The 22,858-nt window shown below is 36.6% G+C and overlaps 1 protein-coding gene across 2 annotated transcripts in view; it reads left to right on the top strand.

Moving 5' to 3' along the window:
- Nucleotides 1-7,084: 7,084 nt before the first annotated feature.
- Cdh18 (cadherin 18) overlaps nucleotides 7,085-22,858 on the top strand; it is a 1,064,923-nt gene continuing 1,049,149 nt past the window's right edge. For both annotated transcript variants that reach the window (XM_060380420.1, XM_060380419.1), the window contains exon 1: nucleotides 7,085-7,373. The gene's annotated coding sequence lies outside the window, so the exon portion shown is untranslated. The remainder of the gene's footprint in view (nucleotides 7,374-22,858) is intronic.

Below are 22,858 nucleotides of genomic sequence, written 5' to 3'. Positions count from 1 at the left end.
TTGTCAATGGAGGAATATAGAATGGCAGAGAAACAGTTAAAAGAAATGTTCAACTCCTTAGCCATCAGAGAGAAGCAAATCAAAATGACCCTGAGATTTCACCTTATACTCATTGAATGGCTAAGATCAAAAATTCAAGTGACAACACATGCTAGAAAGGATGTGGAGAGAGGGGAACCATTCTCCATTGCTGGTGGGAATGTAAACTTGTACAACAACTTTGAAAATCAATTTGCTGCTTTCTTAGACAACTAGGAATAGTGCTCCCTTAAGATCCATTTAGACCACTCTTAGGCATATATTCAAAATGCTCAAGTACACAATGGGGACATTTGCTCAACCATATTTGTGGCAGCTTTATTAGTAATAGCCAGAACCTGGAAACAACAACAGATGTCCATCAACAGAAGAATGGATACAGAAATTATGGTACTTTTACACAGTGAAATACAACTCAGCAATTAAAAAAAAAGGAAATCATGAAATTTGCAGGCAAATGGTGGGCTCTAGAAAAAAATCATCCTGAGTGAGGTATCCCAGAAGCAGAAAGACACACATGGTATATCCTCACTTATAAGTGGGTACTAGACCTATAAGATAGGATAAACATACTAAAATCTGTACACCTAAAGAAGTTAAACAAGGTGGAGGACACAGGGTAAGATGATCAACCTTCACTTAGAAAGACAAATGGGATGGACATTGGAAGTAGGAGAAAACAAGTAACAGGACAGGAGCTTACCACAGAGGGCCTCTGAAAGACTACCTAGCAGTGTATCAAAGCAGATGCTGAGACTCATAACCAAAACTTCAGCAGAGTGCAGGGAATCATATGAAAGAAGGGGGAGTTAGTATGACGTGGAGAGGATAAGAGCTCCACAAGGACCAAATTTATCTGGGCACAGGGGTTTTTTCTGAGACTATTTCTCCAACCAAAGACCATGCATGAATGTAAACTAGAACCCCTGCTCAGATGTAGCCCATGGCAGCTCAGTATCCAAGTAGGGTACCCTAGTAAGGGGAACAGGGACTGTTTCTGACAACTCAATGGCTGGCTCTTTGACCCCCTCCCCACCTCAAAGGGAAGAGAAGCCTTGCTGGGCCACAGAGAAGGACATTGCAGCCAGTCTTCATGAGACCTGATAAGCTAGGGTCAGATGGAAGGGGAGGGGGACCTTCCCTATCAGTGGACCTAGAGAGGGGCAGGGTGGAGAAGAGGGAGGGAGGGTGGTATTGGGAGGTAATGAGTGAGGGGCTACAGCTGGGATACGAAGTTAATAAACTGTAACTAATATAAAAAATAAAAATTTAAATAAAAAAATAAAAGTTGGATTAGCTTAGTTCACTATAATAATGGTAGGGATCAGAGCAGCACACAGGCAATCACAGTACTAGAGAAGTAGGTGATAGATCTTCCTCTGAATCCATATGCAGAGACAGAGAGATTGTGCCTTGTGCATAACATGGACTGTTCAAATCTCAAATACCATCCCCAGTAATATACTTTCTCCACCAAGGCCACACCAACTAATCCTTCTAATCCTCTCAAATAGTGCCACTTCCTGGTGACTAAGCGTTAACACATATGAGTGTATGGAGGCCAGTCTTTTTTTTTTTTTTTTTTTTTTTATCAGTTACATTTTATTAACTCTGTATCCCAGCCATGTCCCGATCCCTCATTCCCTCCCAGTCCCTCCCTCCCTCCCTCCCTCATCTCCACCGTGCCCCTTTCCAAGTCCACTGATAGGGGGGACCTCCTCCCCATTCATCTGATCCTGTTTTATCAGGTATCTTCAGGACTGGCTGCAAAGCCCTCCTCTGTGGCCTAACAGGACTGCTCCTCCCTTCGGGGGTGGGGAGACCAAAGAGCCAGTCATTGAGTTCCTGTTAGAAATAGTCCCTGTTCCCCTCACTTTGGGAAACCAATTGGTTACTGAGCTACCACAGGCTACATCTGAGTGGAGGTTCTAGGTTATATCCATACATGGTCCTTGGTTGAATGTCAGTCTCAGAAAAGACCCTGTGCCCAGATATATTTGGTCCTTGTGGAGCTCCTATCCTTTCCCCATCAGATTAACTCCCCTTCTTTCTTATGATTCCCTGTACTCTGCCAAAGGGTTGGTCATGAGTCTTTGCTTTGAAAACACTGCTAGTTAGTCTTTCAGATGCGCTCAGTAGACTCCTGTCATACGTTCAATGCACATCCCATCTGTCTTTCTAAATGAAGATTGATCATCTTACCCCATGTCCGCTCAATTGATTATCTTTTTTAGGTGTATAGATTTCATTATGTTTATCATATCTTATAGGTCTATATAAGTGAGTATATCCCATGTTTGTCTTTCTCCTTCTGGGATATTTCACTCAGAATGATCTTTTCTAGATCCCACCATTTGCCTGCAAATTTCATGATTTCCTCCTTTTTGATTGCTGAGTAGTATTCCATTGTATAAAAATACCACAATTTCTGTACCCATTCCACCGTTGATGGACATCTGGGTTGTTTCCAGGTTCTGGCTATTACAAATAGAGCTGCTATAAACATGGTTGAGCAAGTGTCCTTTTTGTGTACTTGAACAAACTTTGGGTATATACCTAGCAGTGGTATAGCTGGGTCTGGAGGAAGCACTATTCCTATTTGTCTTAGAAAGCGCCAGATAGCTTTCCAGAGTGGTTGTACCAGTTTACATTCCCACCAGCAGTGGAGCAGGGTTCCCCTTTCTCCACAACCTTGGAGGCCAGTCTTATTCACACCACCATTTTTTTTCTTTTCAGATTCTTACTGTGGAGCCTAGCTGATATTTATATCTAATACAGGAACTTTAACTTTACTGTTCTCTAGTTTTTTATCCTTCCTCAGTGTCTTCTACTATAAGCAATAGTACAATTTTGCCTCTTTGTCTCTTATCAATTGTTCTTGATTTCTTTATCTATTTTAAAATTGTTCATCTAGAACATTAAGAATCTGAAAAAAAAAGATTAGACATTATGTCTCCCATGGCTGTCATGTGTTAAACTGCAATGCAATTAAACTCATTAATTTTTATAGACCCTTCCCCTTAGAATAATATAAAAGTAAGGAATTTTATGGGTTGTTGTAGTATCTATTTTAATTTCTTCATGTGCATGTGTCTGCATTACTAAAGTATATTTCACTGAAATTCTATTCTAGTTAATCTGTATATTGGATCAGAAAACAATTTTTATTGTTTAAAGCATTATGCTGTTATTTTATTCTAGTTGTAATTACTAATTTTAAAGCACAAACAACCTATTACACTTCATACAATTATCATTTATTTCTGAATTAATGTATATATTAACCATATATTAAATATATGCATGTACACACACACACACACACACATATATATATGTAAAACAGAGTGACTTTAAAAATGGTGTAGAGTCTGCAGACTTCAAACAGCCATTAAGATGGCAGAGGCAAAGAGCTGATATAGATGCAAAAATTCACTGTTGGAAGCTGAATAGATTAATAACAATACAATTTTGAAATGCAGGTGGCATTTGAAACTGAGATGTAGCTTTGCATGTTTCAACTGTGCACTAGAATGAGAAAAGCCTGGGAGGACCAGGATGAACAGTGTCTCAAAAGTGAAACTCAGGATGGGTCCAAATGAGTGACTCTATAAAAGGACAAACAGGTATTTTAGTGTGATATATCGATCTATGTGGAAGAAGATGAGCTGACATTCTTGGGACAGTCAGGAGTTGTTTACCTATAATTATCTTCACCCTCATGCTGAATGTGAGATGACAAGCCAATGGCCATTGATGTGGCCATCACCTGCGCGGTGTCAGCAGGCTACATTTCCTTTTATGGAGTCCACAAGAGGTTCTTCATCCTTTGTCACTCCACGAGTTCAGTTAGTTCTAATATTGGCTTTTTATGCTTTGTTTTTCTTTTATAGATTTATTTTCTTTTAAGTGTGTTTGTGTGTGTCAGGGCTTGTTATGCCTACATCAGTAGCAGATGAAAGTGGCAGGTGCTATGAACTGCTCTATGTGGACACTAAAATAAAGCCTCCATTCCAAGTTCTCTGCATGGAGATGAGAAGCCCCTCTGTTATGATGTTAGCATGCCTACATGCTTTAGTATTTCCAATATTCTTGCCATGTTATTTAGGTGTTTGCTTCTTATCTTTAGCAGTTAGTCTGAGTACCTCATGTTCGGCAGTGGAAAGTGGTTATTTCTAAAGACAACACAGTGCAATGTCATCGTGCCTCTGCCTTTGCACTAAAAATACAACTAAATTTTGCTTCATAAAATGCAGTCATTGGGTGAGGTTAAAAGCCACACTTTTTACACAATACAAAGTAACTCAGAGTGGGGCCAGCCTGATCTCAGCTGGACTAAAGCTGATTAAGACAGTATTCTCCTTTAGTGACCTTGAAACCTGAAATTTTTAGGTAACTACTGAAAAACTTGTGCTCCATTTTACTCAGAAACTACCCTATAATGATCATCTCATTTCTCCAAACATAGTTATATTTATGCATTTTACATTGAATAAATATGTTCAAGCAACTGCTATAAAACTTAATCAATTTGAAAAGAAACCATTTTCAGAACACATTAGATGATAATTATTTGTATTTATCATCAAGCTAACAGTGCAATAGAAAAATGCATATAAAAATTAAAAAGAGTTAAACTAAATATAATCAGGTTAAAATAAATTTTGAGACAGAATCATAAAATACTGTGAACGTGACATTTACCATCCCTTTTTTTTCCAGTTACTGATCACCATAGGAAATGTGAAACTTCCATAGGTGGCAACAGTCCTTATGGGGTTGAAATGCCTTCTACAGTGTCATTTCAGATTTTCTAGTATCACTTCAAGCTGTTCTTCCACACCACGAGGGCATAGGCTGTGCCCTTTGTTACACCTGTATAACAGTCACTCGGATCTCAGATTTCTATTGTGGAGTATAACTTTAACAAGTTGTTTTCTAAGATATTTTGAAAATACCACTAGTTTCCCAATCATTCCTCATTGAACACTGGAATGACTGTACTGTCCATCCATTCCTTTTTTTGTTTTGTTTTGTTTTGCTGTCCTTTGTTCGGTATCTTACAGCCAAACTTCTTGCATTAAACATCCTTCCCACGCCCCACATCTTGACCTTATGTTTTCGCCTTTGTTGTAATTTCCCTATCACCTTTTTTTTTTTCCATTCATAAAGTATCTTCTAGACTTTGTGAGAAGGATTACTAAAGTTTATACTTTTTCTTCCATTTAAAGTACCATGCTGTGTATGAAAGGGTTTTTATTCTGTTCTGAGGAGTAATTATCTTTTCCTTGGGTACTTGCTGCTCTTTGAATTACTTTTTAAAGTAGAAGATATTTCTCTCTTGTATTTGATTTCTTGGGCATTTCTAACGACTCACCAGACTGTAAGTTTCTGGCTGCTTAATTAGAGGACAATACGTCAAAATTACCAAGATCACAAAGTAGTCTCTTCTTACAATAGTTAGTTACTTATCTATTAATGAAAGAAAATGTTGGAAACAAAGAATTGTCTAATATTTACTGAATTCAATCAATTAAATATAGAAACCATTATTCAAGTGGATGTTATAATACTTTATAATTTGGATGTTAATTAAGCTTAACTATATATCCATACATACATTATAGCTTTTTTGAGCTTAATTTTCAAGCCCTATAAGGAAGCATTGCATATTTTGTCTGTATATTTTGGCATTGAAATTTGAAACTAATGTTTGAAATTTAGTGGCTCTTGAGAACTGAATTACAGTAAATATTCTTCAGTTGGTTTATTATAAGAAAGTCACAAAAAACTTGGCTGACCAAGAAGTATAACCGTAGCAAAAGTGGTTAACTCTTGTATTAGAAACTAAGAGTCTTTCAGAGGTTCTCTGTGGAATGCTCCTGTTCTGTTTCCTGTCTTCTCCCACTTCTGATATCTATCCTGTTGGCCCATTTGTAAAGAGGATAAAGCATTTTCCCTAAGGTCCTGCTTGCTATTTAGCTTTTTTAGGGTTATAGATTTTACTATGTTTATTCTATATTTTATGGCTAATATCCACTTATAAGTGAGTATATACCATGGGTGTCTTTCTGCTTCTGAGTTACCTCACTTAGGATGATCTTAGAAACTGAAAAAGAACAAGGTTGAACTAAGATCCTATGTTCTTTTGTCTTGTTTTCTTTCTATCTTCTTTCATCCTTGTGGCAGCATGTGGGAAATGAATGCTCAGTCTGATCTCTAAAGGCTTACTTTGTATTTCTTTATTATGGCCAGTCACAGTACCTGAGTAAGAAAAGTGTCACTTTTAGAAGAAAATCTTCTTAACCCTGAAAGTTTGAACTATATGTGGGATATTATGTTTGATTCCTTCCTAGTTCTATTTGTAGATTTATGCTTTCAAAAATGTTTTATACACTGGCATCTGACTCATATCTTGTTTCAAAAATATCTACAAATATCATTTCTCATTTTTATGAGAAACAAAAAAATATTGATCACAGTTTTTTCAAGAACAAAATGAATAACTCAACATCATTCAACATGCTGGGTATTCTTTAACTTATTTGAGGTAAAGTTTGCTGGGAGGCATTGTTGTTTCCAGCTTAAAGCAGATTCCACCGTAGGCAACTCTGCTGCTGATTGCATATACGGTAGTACAAAACCTTAGGCTTACTCATTGCTATTCTGCGACATGTCTCACATAATGATGGAAAAGGTGAATATGTATACTGTAAATTGTGATCAGCTGGAAAGGAAGGGTTAAAGTTTTAAATGCAAAAATATGCAATAACACTAAGCTTGCTTTGAGCCTCTGCTCTCTCCAATCCTATTGCTAAGGGAGATAAAATAATGAAAAATACTTGGCTAAACTGCTGGCAAAACTCTTATTGTTTATACCACTCTTGGAAAAGGCTCTTGGGACTACCAGTGGGATCCTTGCTATTGATTGGCTGGTTAAATAGGGGACTATTAGCTTCAGACAGGCTAGATTGATTACATAGCAGCAACAGAAGCTGAGACTTAGAGCTGAGTGAGCATCAGGGAGAAAGAGGAGAGAGAGAGAGAGAGAGAGAGAGAGAGAGAGAGAGAGAGAGAGAGGAGAATTGTTCTGTTGCTGCTGGTGCCGGATAATCCTGCTTCCCAGCTGCCTCAGTCAACAACTTACTGAGCTGCTTTTTCTTTTACAAAAGGATGTCAGCTCTGAAAGCCGGAGAGAAATAACAGACTTCACCTTGGAATAGCTGAGCACACTCATGCAGCATTAAAGCAGAATTGAAGAGAAACAAAAAATCAAGCCCTAACCCAGCCCCTCTTCATTTCTACATTGCAAAGAGAACAGTTTCATGATACAGGTAAGGAAATTATTTCCATTTTTTCCTTGTGTTTGCTTTTAGGCAGCCACAGTGAGATACATAGTAGCTAAGCTTGCTTTCAAAACTGAGTTTGCAGTAGAACATTAGAGTCAATGCTGTATGTAATGACAAATACAAATCTTTAAATGAATACATTTGCATACTTATTCACAGGTACATGCACTTTTTAACGCAATCATCATGATATGTTTATGCAGTACATTCTCCACATATGGAAGAGAATTACACCAAATCTACCCTTAAAATATTAAGGCATTTTAGGGTCAGTATCACAACATGTTCAAGAACATTCCTTTTTTTTGCTGTTAAATTACTTTGATAATGAAAACATGTCAAGAAGGACAATTATTGCCTGAACTGCAAGTTTTAATTTGATATAGACATAGGAGATACTGTCTGCTTATTCTTTCTGAAATCTATCTTCTGAGCGCAGCTTTAACTTTTCAGAGTAAGCATATTGTGTCCCAACAAAGTGTCATTAGACTGCTGTTCTATGATAGCTGTGGATATTGGGTTTGTTCTTGAAAGAGTCCTGTGCAAAAGGAAAAGGAAGGAAATTTGAGTCAGGAGATGCTTAGGCATTCTAGAGTTCACTGCTGAGCTGCAGTCCCATCAATTAATATTTAAAGTGTCAGAGACTGTATGTGCAGGCAAAGTGCCTGAGAATGCGTGTGGTCTTTCCAATAAGAAATTCTCTTCTGGGAGCAGGGTTTTACAAAATGATTTTTCAAGAAACTGATGGAATGGAACAGGCATTACAGCTGAAGCAATGCAGTACTGATGGAGATGACTGACCTTATGATATGGGTTAAAATACTAACTGCAAAGAGAGAACATGGTGACTAAAGTGGTTGATTTCTTGCTTGTGGGAAATAAAATGATTTGTGTTATCAATGTATAAGGGTATTTATTTTTGAAAAAATAAAGAGCTAATTTATGGCAAGAATTTCTCTGTCCTTGTTAGGTTCCCTGGCTTGCTCCTTTTATCAGAGAACATACCACTTTGTGATGAGTGATCAAAACTTTTTAATATGTTATTACATTTTTTAAATAGTTACAAGGTTATCAAGCCTCTTGGGGGTAAATGATCTGAAGTTTAGAACATAACTGTTATATTTCTGTTCTTTTCTCTCATCTTTAGATTTATTTAAAATAAAATAATCTTATATGCAAAACATTTCTTCATCATATCACATAGTATTTCAAAAGTAATTTTAGATACTTAGGTAGTACTATTTGTCAAGACAATATCTTAAGAGAATAATAATAGAGTATAAATTACATAAAGTATGGCTTGTCTAGAGTTATATATATATATATATATAGAGAGAGAGAGAGAGATAAATATATAGATATATCAATATATTGCTTGGAGATACTGTTTTTTATTTTAAATTGAGTCTCTTGAACAATTTTTGTATTAATTTATTTTGAATACTGTGATTCAGATTCAATTGATAAACTGTGAACTGAAGGCACCCTAGCACATACTTTCATGGATACAAAAGTTTTATCTTTAACAGAAGTTCAGTACTTGTTTTAAATCTGCTATATCCATTACTGAAATCAACGTCCTATATCAATCATATTTTCTGAGAAACATGTCAAAATTGTCCTTAGTATTATTTTATTTGATGCAAATTATTTGTTTTATCTTCTAAGAAGACAAACTTGGTTTCAATTAAATCATGTATTTGTTTTGAACTGTACTATATTTAATTATTTAAGCTTAATAATTTTCTCACAGCAAGATACATATCTGTTTTGTAGTATTCTTTTCTTACTTCTTTATAGGCTATGTTGTATTATTCTATAAAAGAGACTAATCCTCAGTTGTATTGTATGTTTTAATGAGCTCATTTAAATTTTAGTATAAGTATATGTAAATATACTTTTTTTTCTATATAAAGTTCACTCTTCTTTTAAAAGCTTTTTGAAATGACATCTTAACCCTTGTAATGTTCATGTGTAGACACATTGTTACAGGACTTTCCATATTACTTTTGTTCTTTTATTTCTTTTAAGTTTGTAATTTCTATTAGAACATTTGAATCCCCATGTAGTTAGCGGGAAATATTCAGTGATTGGAGCAAGAGAGCTCTTATTAAATCAGCACTTCAATTTCCAGCTATTTAATTAATGTGCCCTCTGCATTCTGTATTATCTGTCTCTGCAAACAAGATCAAGGAAGACTAGTGTCTTGGGAGTGAGACACCTAAGGGTCGTTCTGAGTCTGAAATCTCCAGTTTACTCAAGCAGTTCATCTTCAGTTTGCCTTCTTTCTTTGCATTTGTAAGAAAGGTCGATTTGACCTTTTATTCACCTTCTCATTAACTCCCATAGTATCAGATGTCTCTCCTGATTACTCATTTTAACCACGCTGGAACTAAAATTAAGGAAGCCTATTCACCTCTGTTTTCTGTAGCTCTCTGAACCATTAGGGGGCTCTTTCTCCCTGTGTTATGCTCAGGAAGCACAGTAAGGTGATGCTGCCTTCTTGCAGCATTTGTTCTTCTTTGAAAGGCATGAATATTGCTCCAGAAATTTTTCCAGTGCCACCCACAAAACAAAAACCTTTAAGGTCTGTAAGATGTCTATTTTTTTAAAAGAAAATAAACATGTCCTATGCTTCCCATCGTTTGAATTTATTAATATGTACAAATATTTAACCTTCAATGTCTGAAATATAAAAAAATTAATATTTAGTAAGATGTAAGGGTTATATGTTAAGGAGACACATCATAAGTAATCTAAGAAATTTAGTTTTGCATTATTCTAAAATATCTTAGTCCAAGATATAGACTCTAAATGACTGTTTTTCAAGTAATTTACTCTCAAAAATAAAAAAGCAAAAAGAATTAAGCTAAGACCTATCAGTGGACTTGGGGAGAGGCATGGGAGGAGATGAGGGAGTGAGGGCGGATTGGGAGTGGATGAGGGAGGGAACTACAGCTGGGATACAAAGTGAATGAAGCATAATTTAAAAAAAATAATTAATTAAAAAAGGGAGAGAGGATATCATTTACTATAAAAATAATTACTGGAGAACAGAAAATAAAATGATGGAATTAGCATCAATCTACAGAGAGGAAGTGCATTTTTAAATTCTGAAACATGTTTTTCTTCCCCTTCTTAACTATGAACTGTCATACACATAAACAAGGAATTACATAACAGCTGACTGATCTAGGGCAAAAGTGGTTCTCGTATCACTTTCAGACACAATGGGTGTTGAGTTGCACTGTGGACTTTCTTTCAGGAAGGAAATCTGTTTTGTTTTGTTTTGTTTTGTTTTGTTTCTATTGCAGCTTGATAATGATCATTTATTGCAAAACTTCCTTAGACACTGAAGCAACATTATATGACAGAGACACAAGCAATCTTTTGGGGATTGATTCCTCGGAGAAAAGGGAGAGGGAGCTACAGCTGGGATACAAAGTGAATAAACTGTAGTTAATAAAAATAAATTAAAAATGAAATAAAAAATTTAAATGCTAGATACAACAGACATAAAAGCATTTATGGAAAAAAATGGTGTTTGTGTAAATGTGTGTGGGTGTGTATGTGTGCAAATGTGTGTGAGTGTGTGTGTGTGATGTGTTTACCTTGATGTGTGTGGTATATGTGCACCTGAATATGCGTATGTACCTTCTCTGCACACGTGGGAAGTCTACGGGGTGCATCAGCCGACATGTTCTATCATTCTCCACCTTACTTTCTTTTGTAATTTTTATTTTTTATATTAATTACAGTTTATTCACTTTATATCCCAACTGTGGCCCCCCTCCTTCATTCCCTCCCAATCCCACACTCTTCCTTCATCTCCTCCCATGCCCCTCCCCTAGTCCACTGATAGTGGAGGTCCTCCTCCCCTTCCATCTGACCCTAGTCTATCAGGTCTTATCAGGACTGGCTGCATTGTCTTCCTCTGTGGCCTGGCAAGGCTGCTCTTCTCTCAGGGGAGATGATTAAAGAGCCAGTCACTGAGTTCATGTCAGAGACAGTCTCTGTTCCCCTTACTATCCACTTGGAGACTGAGCTATCATGGGCTATGTCTGAGTAGGGGTTCTAGGTTATCTCCATGCATGGTGCTTGGTTGGAGTCCACCTTACTTTCTTAATACCAAACCTTGAGATAGGTTAGGGAACAGTAAACAACAGTATTCATCCTAATTCTGATTCCCATCCCCAGATCTAGACAGACAAACCTGCAGTTGATCTAGCTTTTAAAATGGATGGTTGAGATTTGAACTCAGGTTATATGCTTGTGGGAGATGTACTTTTTATCTTCTGAACCATCCTACTACCTTGCAAAATAAGAATGTGGGTGACATCATAAAACAGACCAGTATTAGACTTCAAAAGGAAGAAAGAAGGATCTGTCTTACTAAGTCCAGTGCAATGACCTGAGATTGATAATACTGAATGAGCAGAAATGTTTGTATTACATTGTTGCACTTTCCAATAAAGTAAGTGGTGTGTACTATGAGATTATATTTGAGTTTTGTCATTTTAAAATTTTACTTACTTTTATTGTATGCATGGGTAGTATATCTGTGTACCATATTAGTGAAGTCATTGAGGGTACCTGAAGAGGTTGTTGGATCTCCTAGAAAGGAATTAGAGATGCTTAACAGACCACCAAGTTCGTGCTGAAAATCAAAGTTGTCCTCTCCTCTGTAAGAGCAGCCAGTGCTCTTAACCAGCTAGATCTTTGTTTTATGTCATTGCTTTTTATTTCAACGAATGCTATTTTATATTCAATCTTTACTCTCATCTTAGCAACAAAGCTCTTATCTCTGCCATCATTTAGTGTTATTTTATATATTTTTTCTATGACCTTAGATCTATATATGAGCTTTCACTGGTACATTGTTTTCTGCTCATTTGAATTCTTCCTTAAGTCATGCAAGTTAATATTTGAATACTATTATTCATGTTATGAAAAATGAATGAGAGGATTGTGGCCTAGAGTTTCTTAGACTAATAGAAGATAATGTATTTGAGTATGATACTCTATTTTATTAATTATAATACGGTTAAGGTAGATTTAAGTGTTATTATATGGCTTCTACATATATCAATGCAAGTCATGGGAGTAACTTACTCATTCTCACCCACTTTTTTAAAAAATTTTATTTAATTTTTATTTTTTTATTTTTTAATTTTTTATTAATTACACTTTATTCACTTTGTATCCCCTCCCGTAGCTCCCTCCCTCCTCCTTCTCCACTCATGGCCCTCCCCAAGTCCACTGATAGAGGAGGTCTTCCTTTCCTTCCTTCTCACCTGCATTGTCTTCCTCTGTGGCCTGGTAAGACTGCTCCCCCCTCAGGGGGAGGTGATCAAAGAGCAGGACAATCATTTCATGTCAGAGACAGTCCCTGTTCCCATTACTATGGAACCCACTTGAACACTGAAATACCATGGGCTACATCTGTGCAGGAGTTCTAGGTCATCTCCATGCTTGGTCCTTGGTTGGATACAGAAATTGTGGTACATCTACACAATGGAATATTACTCAGCATTTACAAAAAAAAAAAAAAAAAAAGGGAATCATGAAATTTTCAGGTAAATGGTGGAAACTCGAAAAGATCATCCTGAGTGAGCTATCCCAGAAGCAGAAAGATGCACATGGTATATACTCACTCATATAGAAATATAAGATAAACCTACTAAAATCTGTACACCTAAAGAAACTAATCAAGAGGGAGGACTCTGGCTATAATGCTCAATCCCCATTGCAAAAGGCAAAAAGTATGGATATCAGAGGAAGAAGAAAACAGGAAACAAGTTAGGAGCCTCCCACAGAGGGCCTCAGAAAGGCTCTGCCCTGCAGACTATCAAAGCAGATGCTGAGACTTATGGCCAACCTTTGGGCAGAGTTCAGGGAATCTTAGGAAAGAAGTAGGAAATAGGGAGGGAGGGAGGGACTGGGAGGGAATGAGGGATCAGGACACGGCTGGGATACAGAGTTAATAAAATGTAACTGATAGAAAAAAAAAATAATGTTGGAGGAGTTGGAGAAGAAACCATGTAAAACTTTTTCTTAATAAAAAAGCAATTATTTAAAAAAATAAAATAAAATAAAATCATATAAGTACAACCTAAAAAAAAAAAAAAAAAAAAAAAAAAAAAAAAAAAAAAAAAGAAAGAAAGACCTGGAGAGAACAAGAGCTCCACAAGGAAAGCAACAGAACCAAAAAATCTGGGCATAGAGGTCTTTTCTGAGACTGTTACTCACCCACTTTTGACAGAAAAATGTTGTGATTTCCAGAAGTAAAGATTATTATCTAACAGGTTTGGTATGGGCATTTCAGATGTATTTCAGGAATGTGTAGCATAATTGTTTTAGGAATATGAAATTTATATAAATGGTTTTAGGTGTAAAGAGAAATAAGAGCAAAGATTATTATTTCCTTATGTTCTCTTGTCCCAGCTCTTCATCACTATTCATACTGCTTCCCTGTTGTGAACATCTTGCCTTAAGTAGTTTATTGTGAAACTGATAGCTCAAGATATGTGCCCAAGGTGTCATTTGTACCATTATGTCTTTAAGTTCTTTAGGTTTTACTTGGCTACTTTCACATCCAGTATTCTAGAACTTGTATCCACTCGCAGTGACAGGTATCTGTCAAAATTGTATTCAATGTGTATTTCTTATTGCCTTGTTCTGTCCTTTCCCTGCTATGTCTATGCCTACACAGTTCTTTCTGGGGAACTCTGACATCTTAAAATTTTGTCAATAGAGTTGCCTTTAATAGACTTTCATAATGTTATAACTATGTAAGATTGTATAATGTTTTTGAATGGCACATTTCATAAAGTAATATAAATTTAAAATTGTTTATATCTTTCCATTATTTGATAGATTTTTTTTACCAAATAATATCTTACTAAATAATTAGTTCAAGTAGTTTTCTCACCATATCAGTGACAGCAATATGTCTTGTGTCTTTATAATTTTGGGAATCATCAATCAAGGTTCTATGAACTTCTGTGAACAGCATTTGGATGTAAATATGTTCTAGCTAATTGAGAGAAAATGTAATGATTATGGTTGCTGTCCGTGTGTTATCTGCAGTTTTGCTCCCATAAGAAACTGTAAGATTGTCTTCTTAAGTGCATGCTACTGTTGAGTTACTTTTTTTTTTTAATAGAAAAGCCAGTTAATTTATTAGAACATCTAATCACAGATCAATAGTGTAATAGAGGGCAGGGAATGTGAAACAGAGATTTAACAAAATTTCTTAATGAACTGTGAGTTTGTTTATCTAGGGGAGGTCCAGAGGCACATAATGCTGCTTTGTGAGTCCTGAAATGGATTGATTTGAGATTGTTACTTCTTATGAATTTTGATATTATTCATATTTTTATTAATTTATTATTCATTACAACTTATTCATTTTGTATCCCGGCTATGCCCTCCTACCTCATCTCTTCCCAGTCCCATCCACTCTCCCTCTTCTGTCCCTATGCACCTCTCCTAGACCACTGATAGGGTAGGTCCTCCTTCCTTACTGTTGAGTTTCAATTAGCAAATAATAAGAGATATTGTTTGACATATTTATCAGAATTTGGTGTTTTAGGTTTTCATATTATCAAAATTTACTTTCTTAGTTTTTGAGATTATAATGTAATTACATAATTTATTCTTCTCTTTCTCATTCCAAATATTTTCATATATTCTCTCTTGCTCTCTTTCAAATTCATGGCTTAATATATGCGTAGTGTGCCTTTTTTTTTATTTAGAAGACTTTAAAATTTTTATTGATTTTTCTTTTTTTAGATAGTTTTTACTTTATTTTAAAAATCAGTACATATAACTCCCAAAATTAAGTAAATACTTCATAATAAAAATGTAACAGCTGTTGAACATAGCTACAAAGTTTACTGAAACTTGCAAAGCATTTAAAACAGTCAGCAAGTAGATGAACCCTGACATTTTACAGAGAAGCCTAACTCAGATATAAGACTGCATAGTAGGTCAGATAGTAGAGCTTACACATCAGTCTATGCCTTGTACACTCCATCAACAGAGCAATGTCATCAGACCAGATATTTATCATGGAGAAAACATAATTAATATACATGTAGTACCTCTAACTGCTAAAGAAATATGCATACCCAATCTCATTCCATTCTCTAAAATATGTGATGGCTATACCCTTGGCCTGTACAGAAAAACAATTACTTCATTTTCTTTAACAAACATCAAATGAGTGTGTGCTTAAGACAGATACACTAATATAGAGTTGGCACTAGGAGTAGAATATGAACTAGCTTATAGTTTTTACTTTCTTTTCTTTATTAATTACAGTTTATTCACTTTGTATCCCCCTGTAGCTCCCTCTCTCTTCCCCTCCCAATATCAACCTCCTTCCCCCTTCACCACCCATGCCCCTCCCCCCAGTCCACTGATAGGGGAGGATTTCCTCTCTTTCCTTCTGATCATAGTTTATCAGGTCTCACCAGGAGCAGCTGCATTGTCTTCCTCTATGACATGATAAAGCTACTCCCCCCTCAGGAAGAGGTGATCAAAGAGCCAGCCACTAAGCACATGTCAAAGACAGTCCCTGTTACCATTATTAGAAAATCCACTTGGTGACTGAGCTGTCATGGGTTACATCTATACAGGGGTTCTAGGTTATCTCCCTGAATGGTCCTTGGTTGGAATATTAGTCTCAAAAAAGACCCCTGTGCCCAGATTTTTGGTTCTGTTGCTCTCCTTGTGGAGCTCCTGTCCCCTCCAGGTCTTACTATCTCCCCTTTCTTTCATAAGATTCTCTGCACTCTGCCCAAATTTTGGCTATATGTCTCGGTATCTTCTTTGATACCCTGCAGAGTAGAACCTTTCAGAGGCCCTCCATGGTAGGCTCCTGTCCTATTCCCTGTTTTTCTCCCTCTTCTGATGTCCATCCTCTTTGCCTTTCTGAATGGGAATTGAGCCTCTTAGCCAGTCTTCCTCCTCGATTAGCTCCTTTAGGTGTACAGATTTTAGTATGTTTATCCTATATTATATGATTAATTTTCATTTATAAGTTAGTATATATCATGTGCCTCTGGGATAGCTCACTCAGGATGATCTTTTCCAGATCCCACCATTGACCTGTGAATTTCATGATTTCCTTGTTTTTTTTATTGCTGAGTAATATTCCATTCTGTATATGTACCACAATTTCTGTATCCATTCTTCAACTGAGGGGCATCTGGGTTGTTTCTAGCTGTTGGCTGTTATAAATACAGCTGCTATCAACATGGTTGAGCAAATGTCTTTGTTGCATACTTGAGCATATTTTGGATATATGCCTAGGAGTGGTATAGCTGGATCTTGAATCAACACTATTCCTAATTGTCTGAGAAAGTGCAAGATTGATTTTTAAAGTGGTTGTACACATTTACATTACATTTTTCTTTTTTAATTAATTAATTTATTTTTAAAAATTACAGTTTATTCACTTTGTATACTTCTGGCCAGGCACCATGATGCATGCCCATAATCCCAGTACAGAAGAAGAGGCATTTCTGTAAGTTCGAGGCCAGCCTGGACTACCAAATGAATCCAGGACAGCCAAGGCTACACAGAAAAACTCTGTCTTGAAAACCAAACAAAAAAAACAAAAAAAAAAAAAAAATATATATTTCTGATTAGTTATAACAACTTATTCATTGTTGTGAAAAATATAAAATAAGTTCTGGTCTTCAGAAAGTATATCTCTAACCAACTGGCCATATTATTTTAGATAATTTTTTTATATTTTCTAAATAAGTGTATGAATTTGACAGTTTAAAGCCTGGGCAGTTCTTTTGTTCTTTATTCTTTACATTTATTTATAATTAGAAGCAAATATGGAGTAACAGAATTAAATAGTTAAGCTCTTATTTGCAAAATAAAATATTGTTAGAAAAATTTCTTTCTTTCTTTGATATTATAATTATATAATTTTTCCTCTGTCTTCCCACTAATTTCTGCCCCATACCCTGTCTTGCTCTCTTTTGAATTCATTAACCCCCTCTTTTGGATTAATTATTGTTATGCACATATATGTTTATAGATGTACATACTAAATAAATAACGGCAGCTCAGTAGGTATATCACTCTTACGTATTTTCTCACAGCTGACTAGTCAATACTGTGTAACCAGCCATGCTCTTCCCTAATTAACCCTCCCACTCTCAGCATTGCTTAGTTGCTCATAGAGTGTAGGTCTGAGGCCTCCTGGGTTTTCTCTGTACACTTTGGTATAACTAGCACTGTCCTTTTCAGCTCATATTTTGGCAGTCATGATAATGAGACTTTATGGGTATAGCTTCTGACATTCCTATGACATACACTCTCACAGCAAACTCCCTGACTTTCTGGCTGTTAAAAGTCTTTTTGCTCCCTCATCTACAGGTAGAAAAGAGATGGGGTAGGCATGTACAGAGAGAGCAGAGAAATATGAAGAAGAGGAAATATGTAGAAAAATGGGAGAGAGGAAGAAAGGAAAGGGAGAGATGAGAAGGGGTAGCCAAAATGTCTGGATTATATAATAAAGAAGCTGTGGGAAAGTGGAAACCCTGCCCCTGGGCTGGGAGATTCGGGGTAGAGGGCAGGCTATACCAGCCAAGCCTTGTAGCAGGTAGGGATCTCGAATGCTAGGAGAAGCCCAACATCAACCCTTCTGTTGATAATAAATGAATAAGGGAAGTCGTATACATGTATGAGTGTTTCCTGCCGACACTGGGGCATCAACATTGTGGGAAGGGCAAAAAGCTGAAATGTTGGCTGCGTTCAGAAAGAGCAAGATGTCCTCCTTGCTGTACAGATCTGTGAGACCATCTGCAGCTGGAAAGTGCAGGCCCAGCAATTATTTCCTGGATGCAGCTCTTGAGGAATCACTTGGATCTGATAGTATGGCGGAACAGAAATATGTTCAGGTCAGAAGATAAAGTTAAGGAGTTTAGGAAAGAAAAAAAAAATCAGTGTTCATTGGAAACTAATTGGGTCCATGAACTCACAAAACTAGGGAGAGAAGAACAAATCTTATACACAGGGATAAGCAGGTAGAGGAATAGGCTGTCAATTGACAGTACTTATCTGGAGTGCACTTGACCTGTGGATTTGAGTGGAATACCTATATCTTACAAGAATTTAACTTTACAAAAAAAGATAAATTTTAGATATGTTATCATCTTCAACCTTCATACTTGTATTTACCTATCTTAAGAAACATTCATAGACCCCCAAACAGGTCTTAGACCCTCATACTTGAAAAAAAAAAAAAAAAAAAAACACTCTTCTGAGAAGGCAGCTGAAGCCTCAGTTTTTGCTGTTAAACTGATCTTTAAATCTATCAGAGAGGTGAGAAGGATAAATTACCACAAGAAGTATAATTTGAATGGCCTCTGTATTGCTTAGTATGTCAAAAGCTTACCTGTTACCCAGAAGACTTCCTACTAGGCTCCTATGATGTAGAATTTTTCGTTGTGGGTACAGATCCCAAGGCAGCATCAGTCTTCTGCTGGCAGGCGCAGCACATCTGGAAGGTCTTTCTGTAGAGGAGGAACTTGGGTGACTGACCAACCCTATTTTGTCTATCCAAAAGGGGCGGTTAGACAGCTGGGTGTCTTGTTGCCCTCAATACAGATGGCAGTGGAGAGAGAACTCTCCTACCACACAGATGGCTGCTATTCATGTGACTGCCCTTAGCCATGAAGGCAGTGAAACTACGCATCCACTCTCTTCTTCCCAAAGTGAAAATGACAGCAGCTGCAGTTGGAAAATTTAACATCCTGTCGCTGCTGCTGGTGCTGATGCCACCCACTAAGACCAAGACAAAGACATGGGTGGGATAGAAGGCAGAGGCTGTAGGCAGGACCTGGAGCTGAATGTGCAGAGAGCGGCCACAAGATACGAGGAGAAGAAGAGGCAAGAGCAAAGTCCCTCCCCCACCCAAAAAAATTCTTGAACAAATACAATTTGGAAAATTACCTGCAGACAACTTAGCGATGTCTGAGAATGGAGGTTTACACTCAGTGGCACCCATCTTAGCAGAAGGGGGAGATAGAAAGACCTAGAGAGGACGGGAGCTCCACGAAGAGAACCACAGAGACAGAAAACCTGGGCCTAGGGTGGGCCTACATAGACTGATGAATCAAGGAAAGACCATGCATCAATAGAACCTAGAACCCCTGCTCAGATTTAGCCTATGGGCAGCTTGCTTTGGTGTACTAGTAAGGAGAGTAGAGGCAGTCACTGGCATGAATTTGGTTTCCTGTTCTTTGATAACCTTCTCCTGGTGGTATGGCTTTACTAGGCCACAGAAAAAGAGCATCCAGACAGTCCTGATGAGACCTGATAATCTAGGGTCAGAAGACCTCCTCATCAGTGGACTGGGGAAGGGGCATAAGGAGGAAGAAAGAGGCAGGGAGGGTGAGACCAGGAGATAGGGGACTGGGCTACAGCCAGGATACAAAGTAAGTAAGTTGTACTAAATAAGGAGGAGAAAAATAAATAAATAAACACAATTGTAAGAAGGAGAGAATGAACTCTTCATTCAAATTCATGACTTTTCCACAAGTTGAGATAACGTTGCATATAGGTAGAATGCAGCATTTTGTTATAATATTGCACATTTATCTCTGATTGACTGTGTGAAATATTGTCAGAAATAGCAGAAAGGGGATGATGTCATTTAGATTTTAGGTACAGAAGTTTGGGCTGTGCATTCATTCTGATTCTATGAAGAGAAAACTATCAAATTTAAAATGATTTCTCAACATTGTTTAGATATAACAGACTGAAGTATATGTATATATATATATGCAAATATATACTTGTATGATATAATCTAAAATATTGAAAAAATATAAAAATTGCAAGGTCTTTTGTTTCTGTTTTTGAAAAGGTGCTATATCATGCCATTCTAGAATTTTAGACAAAGTGATTTTTATAAGTTATAATCAACCCTCTTTATAATTAATTAATAATGACAAATGTTCAGTAGGAGTGACTGTAAGATTGGTCAGATTGACTGAAGTAAATTGTTCATAAAGGTGACTAAACTAAATACTGGCAAACAGACCACAGCAAGACCCATGTTAATAATAAATGTGTCTAATTCCAATGTGCTTCATTCTCAATCAGGCAAACGTATGAGGAATTAATGCCTACCATTTTTCATTCTTCACAAGTCAGGTAGCTATGAAAATGAATAAAAATAGACTAAAATTCTCCATCTACTCAACAAGATAGAAAATTAAATCAGTCATTCATCTGTTCTCTTTTATATCCTTCCATGTTATCTTCTGAGAGTCTGGGCTTTGGTTCTTGAAAGAACATTTGTTCTTTTTGGATTTCTTTCTTTAGATTCTGCCTAAAATATTATAGAGTAGGAAGGAAAGCCAAATGAGGGGACCCTCTTTTACTTTGTTGTGGATTTCTCTTGTTTCATTAGTTTTACAGTTTTCTTCACCTTACACAGTTTTACAAAACCCTTTGTTTGCCATTTCTATCTGCTTCTGATACTCTCATGATTGAGTTTACAGGGACCCAATGAGCATAACATCACTTTTTTTTTGTTCTACTTAGTTTCTCCTTTTTTGGAAGTTTACATCCTTTAAAGTAGCATTATTGTTGTTATAATGTATGTATACAATTTATGTAATGTATACAATTTACCCTTGTTCATTCAAATGCTGATTTCTCTACCCCACTATCTGGTTTCAATTAGGACATTGCATTGTGATGTTTATTCTAAGCATTACCTGTCTCAAGTTTATGTAAACATGCTATCATTTGTTCTCTGTTTTGTCAATAAAACAACCAGCCAGTGCTGAGCAATGGACACCTGGTCCAGAGGGGAGAAGAAATGAGTAGGAGGAGTTGGGAAGAGAGATTGGGAGGGGAGGACTTAAAACCACTAGGAGAGATGAACTGGACCTAAGTTACGATTAAAAGCAAGTATAATGTGAGAAATCTGAATGGAAGGAAGCTTTGCAGGCTTGGAGGTTTAGGAATGGCATAATCATTGCCCAGCATTGTGCTCTAGGTTAACTAAATACATCCTAGTCTCTGTGTGGTGATTTGGGTATACAGCTGGCTTAGGAATAACTGCTGTTTTAACCAAAAGATAATTTAGCAATAAATATGAATAATCATCAACATGTTAATGAGAAAATTAAATATTTAAATGTACTTTGTTTAACAAATAAAGAGTTTTAGGTAAGACATGTCTGTTCATGGCATTGCCTTAAAACTATTTATTGCTCAGTCTCCATGTGGATCTCTGAGTGAGGGAATCAGGGGCTGCCTCTGTCATGAACTCAGTTAACTGCTCTTTGATCACTTGCCCCTGATGTTGCAGCCTTTCCAGGTCATGGAGGAAGAGGATCCAACAAGTCCTGATTAGACCTAACAAGCTATGGTCAGATGGCAATAATGGAGAACTTCCCCTTTCAGTGGACTAGGGGAAGGGGATGAAGGGAAGAAGAAGGGAGGGTGGGACTAGGGTAGATGAGGAAGGGGGCTTCAATCGGGATATATAATGAATAAATTCTGAAGAAAAAAATAAAAATAAAAACTTTAAAAATAAAGCCATCGAAATTGTCTATGTACACTCCTTCCTGTTAAATAGCCAGTCATTTTTCTGAATTCTTAGCAAGGGATAAAATAAAAATAATTGACAAGGAAAAAAAAAAAACACCATTTATTGTTACATAAAAGAAGTCAGAAAAATTGTGAGGGAAGTCTGTGTTATTCTTCCATTCCTGAGGTTGAGGCCTGCCTCTTTGCTACCTTACTGTTTATTTGTTGCACTTTTAGTCTGCCAGGATATATATTAAATTTCCTGTTGAAATAACCTTTTTACTTTTTGAATTATTGACTCAACATTGATCAAATGTAATTGAAACTGGAAGTTAAAAACTGAAGAGTTGAAACAATTAGTTAAATGGGTTGTGCATAATAACTCCAGGTTATTTGAATGATCACACCTTTGCTCGTGAACAGTGACAAACAATTTGTTGTTAGTCAATGGTGTGCTGATCATCTATACGATGCACTATTTCCAGTCAATCAAGTAGTCAATATTATCTGCTAGTGTTGGTGAAGAATTTTTAGAAGCATGGCTCTAGTTACCCAGTAACTCTTAACCGTTTACTTGTAATGTTCACTCTGTGGCTTTAAGATGGATTACTTATTTTCACTGTATTTGAGAGCTTAGAGATAAGTAAGAAAAGCGCACACATAAATGCATGACTTTAAATTATTAGTCAAATTTTTGCAAGACAGTCAAAGAGCTTCTAAGGGAAGTTGAGTGGTTTGAGGTTAAACTGCAAAGCTTAAAGTATTGTGTTTCCTTAAACCTCTCTTGACAGGAGAAACATCTTTCCTTTTTTGCCTGAGAAGACCCAATTTACCTAGCTTTGTAGATAACAAGAAAACATTTAAGGGACTTGGCCTGCAAAGTCTTCCATATTTAT

This window comes from Meriones unguiculatus, chromosome 3 (assembly GCF_030254825.1).
Source record: "Meriones unguiculatus strain TT.TT164.6M chromosome 3, Bangor_MerUng_6.1, whole genome shotgun sequence".
NCBI lineage: Eukaryota > Metazoa > Chordata > Mammalia > Rodentia > Muridae > Meriones > Meriones unguiculatus.
This window is presented reverse-complemented; position numbering and strand designations above follow the sequence as displayed.